We start from the raw sequence: 13,319 nt of genomic DNA on the forward strand, positions 1-13,319 counted from the left end.
TTACAATTAATTTCATGGAACACAAAATATGTTTTTGAGTTTGTTCATATTTTTGTGAGACTCTGCCTCGACTTAATAGGAACTAGGTATTTCCGATGAGGCAAAGATGAACAGATATCTTAAAATAAGTCACAGTTATAAAAAAAAAAAAATAGTGACTAATTCTCACATAAGTTGGATATAATTTTGACCAAAGTACATTATTTAAACAATAACTTTTAATTCAACTTGTTAATATATTGTTTAGGATATTGTGTCTACATTTGTAAGTGAAATATGTCTGTAATTTCCCTTTGTAACAATTTATTTTTCCAATTTTAATATCAGGTATATCCAGATGAAGTAGAATGAATTTGAAGGATTTCTTCTTTTTCTATTGTCTATAAGATTTGGCAAGATCTGTTTCTTTGAAATTATCTTCTATTTTTATTTATAAATAGTAGTAGTCTATTTTTTGAGACTTTGGAGAAAAATGAGTATTCCTGGAAATAATTCTCCTCACTATTTAGAATCCTTTCCTTTGGGTTTGTTTTTTCTCTCTTACCATCAAAAGTTTCCATAATTCCAGTAGCTGGCATTTCATGTGGTTTCTGTGTTTTCTTGCTAGAATTTTACCTTTTCATAATTTCAAGTTTACTCGTATGTGGGATTGAGGCAGAACTTGGCTGTAAATTATGAAGTATGTATTGTTCTTTTTGATCATCCGTAGTCGAGGCTATGATGCACTTCCCAGACTCTCACAGATCCCCCAACCCTTTGAGGCTGAAGCCCCTTCCCTCAGCTGCTGGGACTATTGGTAGTTGGCTGCTCTCTGCTGAGTTCTTCTCTAGAAATTGCCCCTGGCTAAAGAGAGTCGTCTCACTCAAGGTTCATGTTTGTGGAGCAGCAGATACCCAAAGACTGGCCATTGCCTCAATTCAGACATCTGTGAGGGGCTCTCCCAACTTCACGGGTTCCTCAAGGGACCAACTGAGACATTTGTCGGGACTTGGATAGAGTTCAGCTTCTTGCTCTGTGTCCTGCTTCTTTCTTCCACTCTCCCTGGTCCTCATCTGGACAGCACTGCCCAGTGAACACACTTCCTGCTTGTACATTTCTACCACAGAGTCTGCTTCCCAGGAAACCTACACTGCATTGTTACCACTGTATGTTATTTAATGTATATAGTATCTTGCATGGAGAATATATTTCATTATCCTTGTGCTTGGACATAAAAATTAACTCATGTAATAAAATTTGTCATTTGTTTCTATTAAAAAAAAAGAAAAGAAGCCACACTTTAGAAGCAAAAGTCATCTATTTCCTTTTTTCTTCCTGTTTTAACTTTACTTCTGAATTCTGGAGACATTCAAACTCATCTTGAGGGAGAACACTGAATCCTCTCAGAGCATGAAGGGAAGGAGACTTGTAACCCTCCTCCACACACACCACAATTAACAGCATCATTACATGTGTTGAACATTGTTTAAGGTAGAGGAAGTGGTCATGAAACAGGCATAGTCAAGGTGCTGATGGAGAGGGTTAGAGGTGAGAGACACAGAGCTCTTCCATTACAGAAAATATCCCTTGTTCTAATGATAAAAAGGATATCTCTTAGGATGTCTAACCATATGACTTATGCACACAATACTTTGTGTTCATTGTGATACACAGACTATAAAGCATTTTGTGTTTTTTTTTCCTACTATTTATTGATTTGTTTATTTATATAAAAACAATTCTGGTCTTAAATCCTCTTCTTTCACTTACTAGTTTGTATGGCTTTGGGCAGGTTACTATGATTCTCTGAGCCTCCATTTCCCATGTACTTGTAAATCTGAGTCAAATAATACCTAACTTGGATGTAGAACAATCCAAGTCCCAGAAACCATCTAGCCACGTAGAACATACTAAAAAAGAAATGTAACAATAATGAAAAAGATATGAATCGTTATAAACATGCAGGGCATGCATTGAAATCCCTCATCCAAATCTAGTTCTGGTGATGTTGCCTCACCTTCTCTCACCCCTCGAGGACTGGGTGTGAGCGGAACTTGGTGGTGCAAAACAGAGGAAATTACAATGTTTTGCTAGGAAGGAAAGAACACCTCTCCCCCTTCCCCTGGTGCCCCTGTCAATACTAACTATGCTGTAACTTTTTAGATCCCACCCTCTGAACTCCATCTAACATTGCAGCAGGCAATCCTAGGCTTTTCCACCCTTGAAATCCTGCCTGGAGGGTTTGCAGTAAGGGATTAATCATATTACCATCTCAACGCCCCAATCATTAAAGAACCAAATGCTACCTTCCTGGGAGTTACATAGTCCCTATTTGGGGATGCTGGAACCACACTGTGTAGTGACTTGTCAGTAGTAAGGACTCCTCTCTGTTACGTGTCACTACAGAAGTCAGAGGCCAGACCCAGAAAACCTGCAGAGCAGTCACCACGGCGTGACCATCTAAGTGGGCCCACAGCCTCCTAACAAAAAAATGTCCAGTTCATAGCACCATGTTTAGCCAATAAACCATCCTTTGGACAAAATATCCAAACCACCTGTGATTACCCAAATTCCCTTTAAGTAAAAGGCGATTGTGATAGTTTTTTATGATTTTAGCAAACTTCTCAAGTGGGAAGGTCTGAGGAGGAAGGAATGGATCACGTTCTATAAATAGGTTCCCATGGCCCCGGGGGGTGGCTCACATTTGTAATCCAGCAATCTGGGAGGCCAAAGTGGGCGGATCCCTTGAGCTTGAGTTTGAGGGCAGGCCTCAGCAAGAGCAAGACTCCGCATCTACTAAAAATAGAAAACTAGCCAGGTGTGGTGAGGGCTCCTATAGTCCCAACTATTTAGGAGGCTGAGGCAGGAGGATCACTGGAGCCCAAGACTCTGAGGTTGCTGTGAGCCATGATGCCACAGCACTCTACCCAGGGGGACAGAGTGAAACTCGGTCTCTAAATAAGTAAATAAATTGATTTCCACTTCTTCTGAGAAATGCATTAGGCAGCAGAAGAGGGCTATAGGGAAAGATCTGTCTCTAAACCTCCATGTGGACTCAGCCACCTGCTTCAGCAACCTGGAGAAAGGAACAAATGGGGTTACATTCAGCAATGATGCATTTTTCACAACCTTCATCATGTCTTAAACCTAAGATTAAAGAAGGAAGGTGAGAAAGTCCAAAGAATCAGTAATCAGTCCCACCCGCTGCTGCTCATCCTCAAGCTTCTGCCACACATAGACCAGTTGGCTCCTGGTATGTGACTGGAGCAGGGGTGTGGGTCTGCTTTTTCAGGGTAAGATGGTGGGGATGTTCTGGGTGTCGTTGGACTATCCACTCCCCATTGCTGGCTGGTTTCACTGGTGAGTGATGTATCCAGGCAGGGATGTCATTCACCTTCACTGCTGTGGGTGTGGACAGGATCACCAACCTTTTCACCATGGTTTCAGCAGGCTCGGGCACCAATCTTTAATCCACACCTGGTTATCTGGAGACGGCGGATGGACTCGGGGTGATAAACTAACAGGATATCTATCATTTACTCGTTCTGAATTTTTTTTCCTTATTTTTCCCAGTGACATTAGTTGCTTAGTAAGTTAGTAAATTTTGTTTCTTCTTTTCTACCATAACCACTAGAAGACCTTATTATTCACACAAATGATCCTCTGTCCACTTTTAAGCCCTGCCTGAGTAGGAACTGAAACAGTTCCTTAAGTTTCTCTCCTAGCCTTCATTCTCCCTCCTGAGGGGCCTTCCCTGGCCTTCTTGGTGAAGAAAAGAACAGCTGCAGTAATTATGCCCACGGCTGCAGGCTGGTTGGAGAAGAAATCACAGCAGCTAAAAATATAAACGTTCAGTAGTATTCTGATCTAGAAGTGGTTCTAACTGAAACTGTCTAAAATACTACAAGATCTGTATAAAAGTCACAGAGCAAAAAAAGAAGCATGATCTTCTGCCAAAATTTTCACATACCAGTCAGATCACCCAGACATGCTCAGGGACCAGCATTAAATGGGGCAGATTTCTGCCTGAGTGACTTATTTTGCTATATTAATCAAATTTCTCATCATAGATATCTACTTGATAAAGCTTTTGATGTTTCAAATTTTGGATTATTTATTAATCTCAAATGTATGTGTGAGTGTGTGTGCACAGGTTTGTGAGTCTTTAACTTGTTTTTTTAAGTACTGGTGATTTAGATAATGCATACAGATTTGCCAAGCTATACAGAAATAGAAAAACAAATTCAGTGTGAAAGGTAAAGTAACACATGGGTTAACTCACAGACCTTTTGCTACATACAAACTAATACAAGGTTTTGTCTTGCTTTTGCTTGCTAATTGCCAAGTTCAAAATCACGCTAAAGGATGTCATCCAAAAGAGCATGGCCATAAGACAGCTAAAGATTTATCACAGCTAGGTAATAAATAATCGATTTTCAATGAATGTCTTGAAGTTTTGAAAGAAAATACGTTTATGATAGTGTTTATGAGCCTTTATTAGAAATGTAGTTTAGGGGCGGCACCTGTGGCTCAAAGGAGTAGGGCGCCAGCCCCATATACCGGAGGTGACAGATTCAAACCCAGCCCCGGCCAAAAACTGCAAAAAAAAAAAAACAAAAACTGTGGTTAAAGTCGTAAAAGCTAAGCAAGCAAACACAAATGGAATGAAAATGGAAGTTCAACAATAGAATACAAAGACTTAGACTTTGATTCTATATAATTCTTTGTCTAAAATATTGCAGGCTCAGTGCTGTGGCTCATACCTATAAACCTAGCACTCTGGGAGGCTGAGGTGAATGGATTGCTTGAGTGCAGGAGTTTGAGAGCAGCCTGAGCAAGAATGAGACCCTGTCTTTACTAAAAAAAGAAAAACTAGGGTGGCACCTGTGGCTCAGTGAGTAGGGTGCCCGCCACATATGCCTGCCTAGGATGGTGGGTTCGAACCCGGCCCCCGCCAAACTGCAACAACAAAAAAATAGCCGGACCCTGTGGTGGGCACCTATAGTCCCAGCTACTTGGGAGGCTGAGGCAAGAGAATTGCCTAAGCCCAAGAGCTGGAGGTTGTTGTAAGGTATGACTCCACAGCACTCTAATGAGGGTGACAAAGTGAGACTCTGTTTCTAAAAACAAAACAAAAAAACTAGCTGGGCATGGTGTTGGGCACCTGTAATGCCAGGTACCCAGGAGGCTGAGACAAGAGGATTGTTTGAAGCCAGGAGTTTGAGGTTGCTGTGAGCAAGGCTGAGGACACTGCATTCTAGTTTGGTCAACAGAGTAAGACTCTGTCTCAAAAGAAAGAAAGAAAGAAAAATAATAGCAGTGGCTATTAGCCCTATTTAAAGATGCAAACTGTAAATGTCCTTTTGCATGCATACTTAATCAAATTCCCATAGTAATTATGTTAATGAATTGTACTAGAACAGTGATTTCACTTAGAATGAAAAATGTCTGATTCAAGCATGTAACATCTTGCCCTTGAAATATTTTTCTAAAGGTTTTAAATAACTAGTCAGGTTCTATTTGAATCTGTGTGGATCTGTGGCTGTAGTCTACAGCCCTTGAAAGGTGTAACTAATGGAGCATCATTTTACTTTACATTCAAGTAACAGCCACAGAGGCACATGGACAGACATTATGTTTACTTTATCTTCCTTGAAATGTAGACTTTGAGACAGTCTGTCCATTTCTATCTTTATTCATCAGGAATGTTTGGAAAGCCATGCATTAATTTTTATTGCATAAACCATGTAGCTTTGGAGCAGTCATGCTACTTTTGGTCAAATCAAGTTTCAGCCTGATCACAGGACCCAATTGTGTCGATACAACAGGGAAAGACTCACTTTTTGTCCTTAAATTCCATCTAAAATTCTCAATCACTTTTTTAACCTCTGACTCAAGAAAGAAAAGTCTTCAGTTAACACCAATCCAGTTCAATATGATAGTTCTTTAACTGTATTTTATCAAAAGGAATTAAAAATGCTTTAGAACTTTATGCACCATGGTTTTTAAACAGCTTTTGGGGGGGTTATTGAATATTACTTATTATTTCTTATTAAATTGTGCTAGAACTAACCTTATTTAAAATGGGGGTGTATGTTCATCTTTAAAATTAAGCATGACTACCTATTAAAATAATGTTCTGTAAAAGATTTGTTCTTGCTTTCAGGTAATATTTTGGTTTGTTTGTTTGTCTAATTACATTTGTCTCCCATTTAATTTCAGAAATATTTCTAACTCTAACATGCTGAGTTTACTTACTATTTATTTTAATGAATCAATTGTATTTATGTGGGTTTTATCAGTGAATAAGTATTAAGTAGACATATATTAGCTTAAAGTATGTATACAGCTTGACATTATATCTCCTGCTGTAAAAGTTTTTATTTTATAGAAAATGGAAAAATAACTTTAAAAAGAGGAAGTTGCATTCAAGTTCTGGGTGAGTATCTGAATTTGATATTTTCTTCTTTCTCCAAATCCCACAGCTTGGTGACCTTTACGTTCCTGGTGCAAAGATCCAGCACAAAGTCAGCTGCACTAGAAGAAAATAATCTTTGTGCTAAGCTTTCTACCACAATACTAGTTCAAGAAAAGAGACTTACTCTTAGGTAATTTTTTTAAGGAAAAAAACTATAAATTACAAAGCAATGAAGTCTGTAAATCTTTTCACAGGTACCCACATTAAATTCCACCCAACCTGGTTTCTATGTGGTGTTTATTAAGTTCCGTCTCATTAGACTGGCTCCTTTCCACCTTCTTTTGATGACTCACACCATGAAATAGTGAGCACAACAGGGCTGAGGACATAGGTGTACAGCAGGCTACGCAGACATGTGTCCAAGAGAATCAAAACCAGCAGGAGCATTTGTGAAATAGGTTTTTCAGTCACTTACAAAGAATTTGAATTACTATCTTGCCTGGAGCATTCCAAAAGTGCCTTTCTCACCTGGTGTACTGAAATTCAGATATGCCACATTTAATGCATTGTCCAAATCATCCTACCTAAAAGTACTATCTTAAAAGTATTTAATAATTTGGCCTTTCTTGATCTTAGTTAATTCATCACCCTTTGTAATGATTACCTTTGCTTTCTGAGAGCTCATAAGCCACTTTATAATAATTCATTCTAGAATTTTATCTTCATTTCAAACTCCCTGAAATGGTCTTATATTTTGTACAATTTACCCTGTTGCTTTTTTCAATCACTGCTCTTTTTTACTCTAATTCACATTTTCCATAATTACATACTTTTACGACAAAAAGAAGGAAAACTATGCTATCCTGGGTAAACTCCAGTGATTAAGTCTTGAGATTCAAAAGTTCTCCAAGTGAAAAGTGGCCTGAAATGAACCAGAAACAAAAAGAGGAAAGAGGAGGCTGACAAGTGTTGACATTTTTATGGCAGAGACGGTCATCTTCGTAAACTGCTTTGTAAGGATTTAATTGAATTTGCTTAACAAGTATCACAATGCCTACATTTCAATTGGGTACATTTCTATGTAGAGAGTTTATACCACCCTAACCTGTGCCACCTACACATCTCCATTTATTCTCTTTATGTGTACTGGAATAATGAAGTATATAATAGGATTAGACTATCAGGCAATTGTGAAGTAGCTTAAAGACCGGCGGAAAAAATAGGGTCTATTCACATCTGATTTTCTTGCTGTTATTGTTCCTGTGTAATTATTGAGAAGAAAACTGCAGAAAGAAAACAGTATTGGAATTCATAATACTTACCCTACAAACACTGCTTTCTAGGTCTCTTAGTATAGATGAATTGAGCACAATTATAAAAAATACTCAGAAATACCTATTCCACATAAGCAATGGCAGCCTTTTCCTAAAAACAAATTCCTCTCCAGAAAACTTATGATACTTTATTTTGGATATTTGGATTACTTGGACCTTTTCAGATAAAGGATTTCCGATGGGTTGGGCTATTAAACTGTGCAGATATATGTTCTTCCCATATTCTAAGAGTATGTTTTGGAAGCTAACTTGACATTGATGATTTTTAACATTTGAATTTTGAAGACAGAAGACAAATACTCCTTGACTTAAGATGGGGTTAAGCCCTGACGAACTCATCATAAATTGAAAATTCCCTAAGTGGAAAATGCATTTAATACACTTAACCTACAGAACATCAGAGCTTTACCTAGCTTACCCAAACATGCTCAGTACTTACACTGGCCTACAGTTGGAGAAAATAGTCTAATATAAAGCCTATTTTATAGTACTTTGAACAGCTAATGTAATTTACTAATTACTAGGCTGAAAGTAAAAAAGAGAATCCTGGTATGGGTATTGGAAATACAGCTTTTACTGAAAGCCTGTAGATTTCAGACCATTGTAAAGTTGAAAACTCCTAAGTGGAACTACTGTAAATCAAGGGCGACCTATATGTATATATTTTTTAAACTCCATGCAACATCTTACACGGTTCCTATTTCAAATTTATTAAATAATACAAAACTGAGAAAACACCATAATTATATTCATAGACATATACTTTGGCCCTGCACTATATATTTTTGTTAGCATTTTTCTTTTCTCTCATTTCACTCGTTTGTTCATTTGGTTGTTTAAAAAGTGAATGGCTACTATGTGAGAAGTCTTCATGTAGAAGGGTCTAAAGCAGGAGTGGGGACCCTTGTCATGTTGAAGACTCCATTAATTTAGCTGTAATCAAATAAGACTGCATTCAAGAAATTTCAAGTAGATACACTTTAAAATGTACATTATTTTGTAAAAATCCAACCACCATATACTTAATATTTTTTAAAAATCAAAATTATACTAATTTCAAAGTTAATTAAACTTCTAATGATTTTTTTGTGTCTGTTTATTTATTTATTTATTTTTGAGATAGAGTCTCACTTTGATGCACTTGGTAGACTGCACTTGGTAGAGTCATAGTTCACAGCAACCTCAAACTCTTGGGTTCAAGTGATCCTCTTGCCTCAGGTCCTGAGTAGCTGGGACTAGGCACCCACCACAATGCCTGAGGCAGGTGGATTGCTTGTATCTACTTTTGTTGAAAAGCATTTGAGTATTTGTTTACATGTGATGTCATGATTCTCAAAGTCAAGGAACTTTTCATTGCATTCTTCAATTAATAAGTCTATAACAGCTGTGTATTCTTCAAATGATTGGAATATATTATCTCTTTCATCAATGACCTTTACCAACTAGGGACAATACTCGTGTAAAACTTCCTTTTGAGAAAGAAGTGTTTTGAAAAAAGCAGTTCCCCTATAGATGCATTTTAAGTAAAAAGAAAGAAAGAAAGAAAAAGCAGTTCCCTGTGCTGTTCTCTGTGCTTATTTTTTCCCAAAATGCTTGGATTTTTTGCCACTTATCATATATAGCAGTGTTTTTCAACCTTTTTTATCTCAGAGCACACTTGAACCTATAGTTAAATTTTCACAGCAGACTTAAATTATGTTGGTAAAAATAAAAGAGTAAAAAGGAGTATATAAGGTGGTGCCTGTGGCTCAAGGAGTAGGGCGCCAGTCCCATATGCTGGAGGTGGCGGGTTCAAACCTAGCCCCGGCCAAAAACCAAAAAAAATAAATAAATAAAATAAAATAAAATAAAAAAGAAAAAGGAGTATATACGTACTGTCCTTTGAACTTCTTTCCAAAATAATTTAATTAATGATCTTTAAAATTTTTTGACAGTACACCTGAGATCTTCTCTTGGCACACCAGTTGAAAAAGTCACTGATATATAGACTGAGTTTTACCTTACAAAGACATAGTCAAATCAACAAAGGTAGAAACCAGCAATTATCTTACAATGGCAAAGTGAATGCATGTGCCAGCTACCTTGAAAACAAACATGAACACACAGCTATGTTTGCCAGGAGGGGATAATTAGATGGGCTTACATTTTCTTATGGCACACCCCTGCTCCTCATGTTCAGAGCTTCTAAGTAATTGACCTATTATGTAATCTATCATTTCCTAATTGATACTATAGATTATTTTTTTACTTAGGCCACTGATAAACCCTGCCATATTACTATTAATGATTATAAAGAGGGCAGAAAGTGCTTAACTTAAAATCAGGCTACCATTTGAAAAGTTGAGAGAATATGTATGCTCAGTTAATATTAATTAATGGTAACAATGTCAGTGCAATTAAAACTGTATTTTCTTTTGCAAATTAAAAGGATGTGCTGAGAATAAATTTGCACTTGAGACTTTTTCAAACAGCAAAGTTCCTTCCATCCCTCTTAATAGGTTGTTTACATTTACTTTTTAAATAGTGCATTTTCATGACAACATGGGCGCAATACCTCCTGCTGTTAGTTTTTGGGAGATGGAGAATGGGCAGAACTATTCTATCTATTGAAGGACTAGTGTGATGAAATCCCTCTCACTTCTTTTAATGACTGTGAAATGAAGAGTTTGCCTTAGTTCAATCAGACTTACTCATTATTCCTGAAGTATCCTTGGGCACCAGCCCTAGGGCATCAAGCCAAAAAAAACAAACAAACAAAAAAAAAATGACTTTTTGATTGGATAAATCTTATAGCTCAGGGGTCTAACACCATGCTTCTATGACTTAGGTATTTTTTGTAGTACAAGATATTAAATACTCAAACATTATGATGTAGGCATTGCAGTCCTCGGCAAAGGACAACTCAAGCAAACACAAGACACCATAACTCACAGGTGTTATATCTTATCCATAAATTACCAGCAGCTATGGATGACAGTGAGGAACTGACCCCAATTCATCTCTGCATCGCCTTTCAGCTCTCAGGAAGTCTATGAGCAAAGAAGTAAAACATGATTTATGGTAAGTTGCAAGACAGAATGCTTGCATATTGCCGTGTGGAGCAGAGATCAATTCATGGCTTACAAATTTGTCACAGTACAGTGCATCTTCCAGTCTGCCACCTTTAAATTAAGTGTCATGATGAGAGAAAAATATGGCAGTGCCTTAGGAAAAAAATACCACTTTTTGATTAGGCTGGAGAAATGGTGTGGGATAGTGAAACACAGGACACCGAGTGCTCGTCTAATCCCAGCTTTCAATATAAGATCTAGGAGATAGAAATATGACAGAAAATGTGTAAAAGACAAGGGGAAAATGGGAATCCTTACAACCAGAGTAAAAGTGGTGTCTGAGATTATAGCAAAACAAAAAAAAGCAAATTCGCTGGTTACAAACAAGGGGACAGTCCTCTAGGTCCCCACCACAGGTCAACATGTTGTAAAGGAAGCCAGCGTCTTGTTTTACCGTTCAAATAAATTCAGGCAGACATCACCATTCTGTGAGTATTTCTTTGAAAACCTTGATTTACGTGCTTTCTATTTTATGACTTTAAGGTGAAACAGATTAGGAACAGATGATCAAATAGTAGTTTTATTTCTTCTTCTATAATCATCTGTGAGTTAATATTATTTTAAGGCTTAGGCTTAAAATCTATCTTGGGCTGGTGGGTTGGGCAATTAAATAATTAAAGCTCTGCTTTCTAATATAAACATTATTCTGCAGATGCAGATCTGCCTTTATAGAACTTCTCAGTTTGCTTTGTGTTCATTCCAGTTGTTAATGTCAAAATCTCAAGATGGAATCTGCAGATATGAGCTTGGCATTCACAATTCTCTTGCTTTAGACAAAGAGCCAAAGGTCTTGTTTATGTATAAAAATTAAGTGTGGGTTTTAATTTGATAAACGGTAAGTACCCAGATATTCAGCATGACTAAGTGTCTTCTCAGATTTCATACATTCATTTTTAAACTTAGCAAATCAGAATTCTTGACCTTGTTCCCCAAACTGTTTTTATTTCTTCTCAGTAAAAGCACCTTGATGATCTCTTTGATGTTTTTCTCCATTATCTCCTACATATTACACTTCCACCAAGTCCTATTGCTTATTCGTCCAAAATCAACTTCGAGTACATCCTGTTCTCCTTCCATCAGCCCATCCCTGTGTAAACCATCGTCATCTCTTTCCACTCCTACAACAGCAGCCTCTCAATTGGTTTTGCCATTTCCACTCTCCATTCCAATCATCTTTTAAAAGATTACTCTAACAGTGTTCCTTCCCTTCTGTAAGGTCTTCAATGTTCAGATAAGATTAACTACAACTCTTTAATGTGACACATGAAGTTCTTTAGTTTGCAGCCACTACCTACATCTTCAGCTAAAACCCACATGGTACATTTCTTCTCTTCTGCTGTGTGCAGACATGCAGGTTGCTTTCAATTCTGTGTCTCTTTTTTACACTTTCCCTGTGCGGTTCTCTGTGCTCAGACTCTCTCCATCCCACCCCCACATTCCTGAGTAATCTCTGTCCTTTGGGTATCAATTCCTCCAGAGAGGCTTTCCCTGATTCTGATCCTGGCAGATCATCCCTGTCATCTCCTCTCTCTTTTTTAAATTTAAGATTAATATGGTACAAACATGTAGCTTACACTCTCTGCGTTTCTACAGTCAAGTTCAAGTTGTACTTGAGCCCTTCACCCAGGGGTGTGCTGAATACCCTCACATTGTGCACATTAGGTGAGATCCCGCCAGTCACCCTTCCCTCCTTTCTCCTCCCCCTTGCTTGTGTTTTTTCTTTCATGTAGGCCTGTAGTTGTTCATATATTGGTCTCTATTAGTACTGAGTACATTAGATACCTTTTTTCCATTCTTTAAATACTTTACTAAGAAGAATGTGCTCAACTCCATCCAGACAAACACAAAGAAGTAAAGTCTCCATCTTTTGCTATGGATGAATATTACATATACCACTAATTAATCCATTCATGGGTTGATGGGAACTTGGGTTGTTTTCATGTCTTGGCAATTGTGAATACCGAAAGCATTTTCATTTAGAACTGGAACCAGACAAGGATGCCCACTATCACCAATGTTATTCAACATAGTGCTGGAAGTCTAGCCAATGCAATCAGGCAAGGGAGGAGATCAGGGGTATTCAAATGGGGGCAGAGGAGGTAAAACTTTCACTCTTTGCAGATGATATGATCTGGAAAACTCCAGGGACTCAACTATGTCACCCTCTCTCAAAGCATCCTAGATTGATATAATATAGAATTTGTAGTTTTATCTTGCATTTGTTTATTTAATATTAGTTCTGCCTGCTCAACTGTAGACTTCATTAAGTCAGACAGTTTCATTCACAGATGTGCACCTTGCAGGTAGTGTAGCCCTTGATATGGGATCCACACTCACGGACCTTTGTGTATAATGGTTATGAATCTCTAATCACAAGCTCAGATGCACAAGACATGATGACTTATTTAATTCCTTTCATGAAAGCAAATATTGGGTGGCGCCTGTGGCTCAAAGGGATAGGGCGCCAGTCCCATATGC

Source organism: Nycticebus coucang, chromosome 1, assembly GCF_027406575.1.
Source record: "Nycticebus coucang isolate mNycCou1 chromosome 1, mNycCou1.pri, whole genome shotgun sequence".
NCBI lineage: Eukaryota > Metazoa > Chordata > Mammalia > Primates > Lorisidae > Nycticebus > Nycticebus coucang.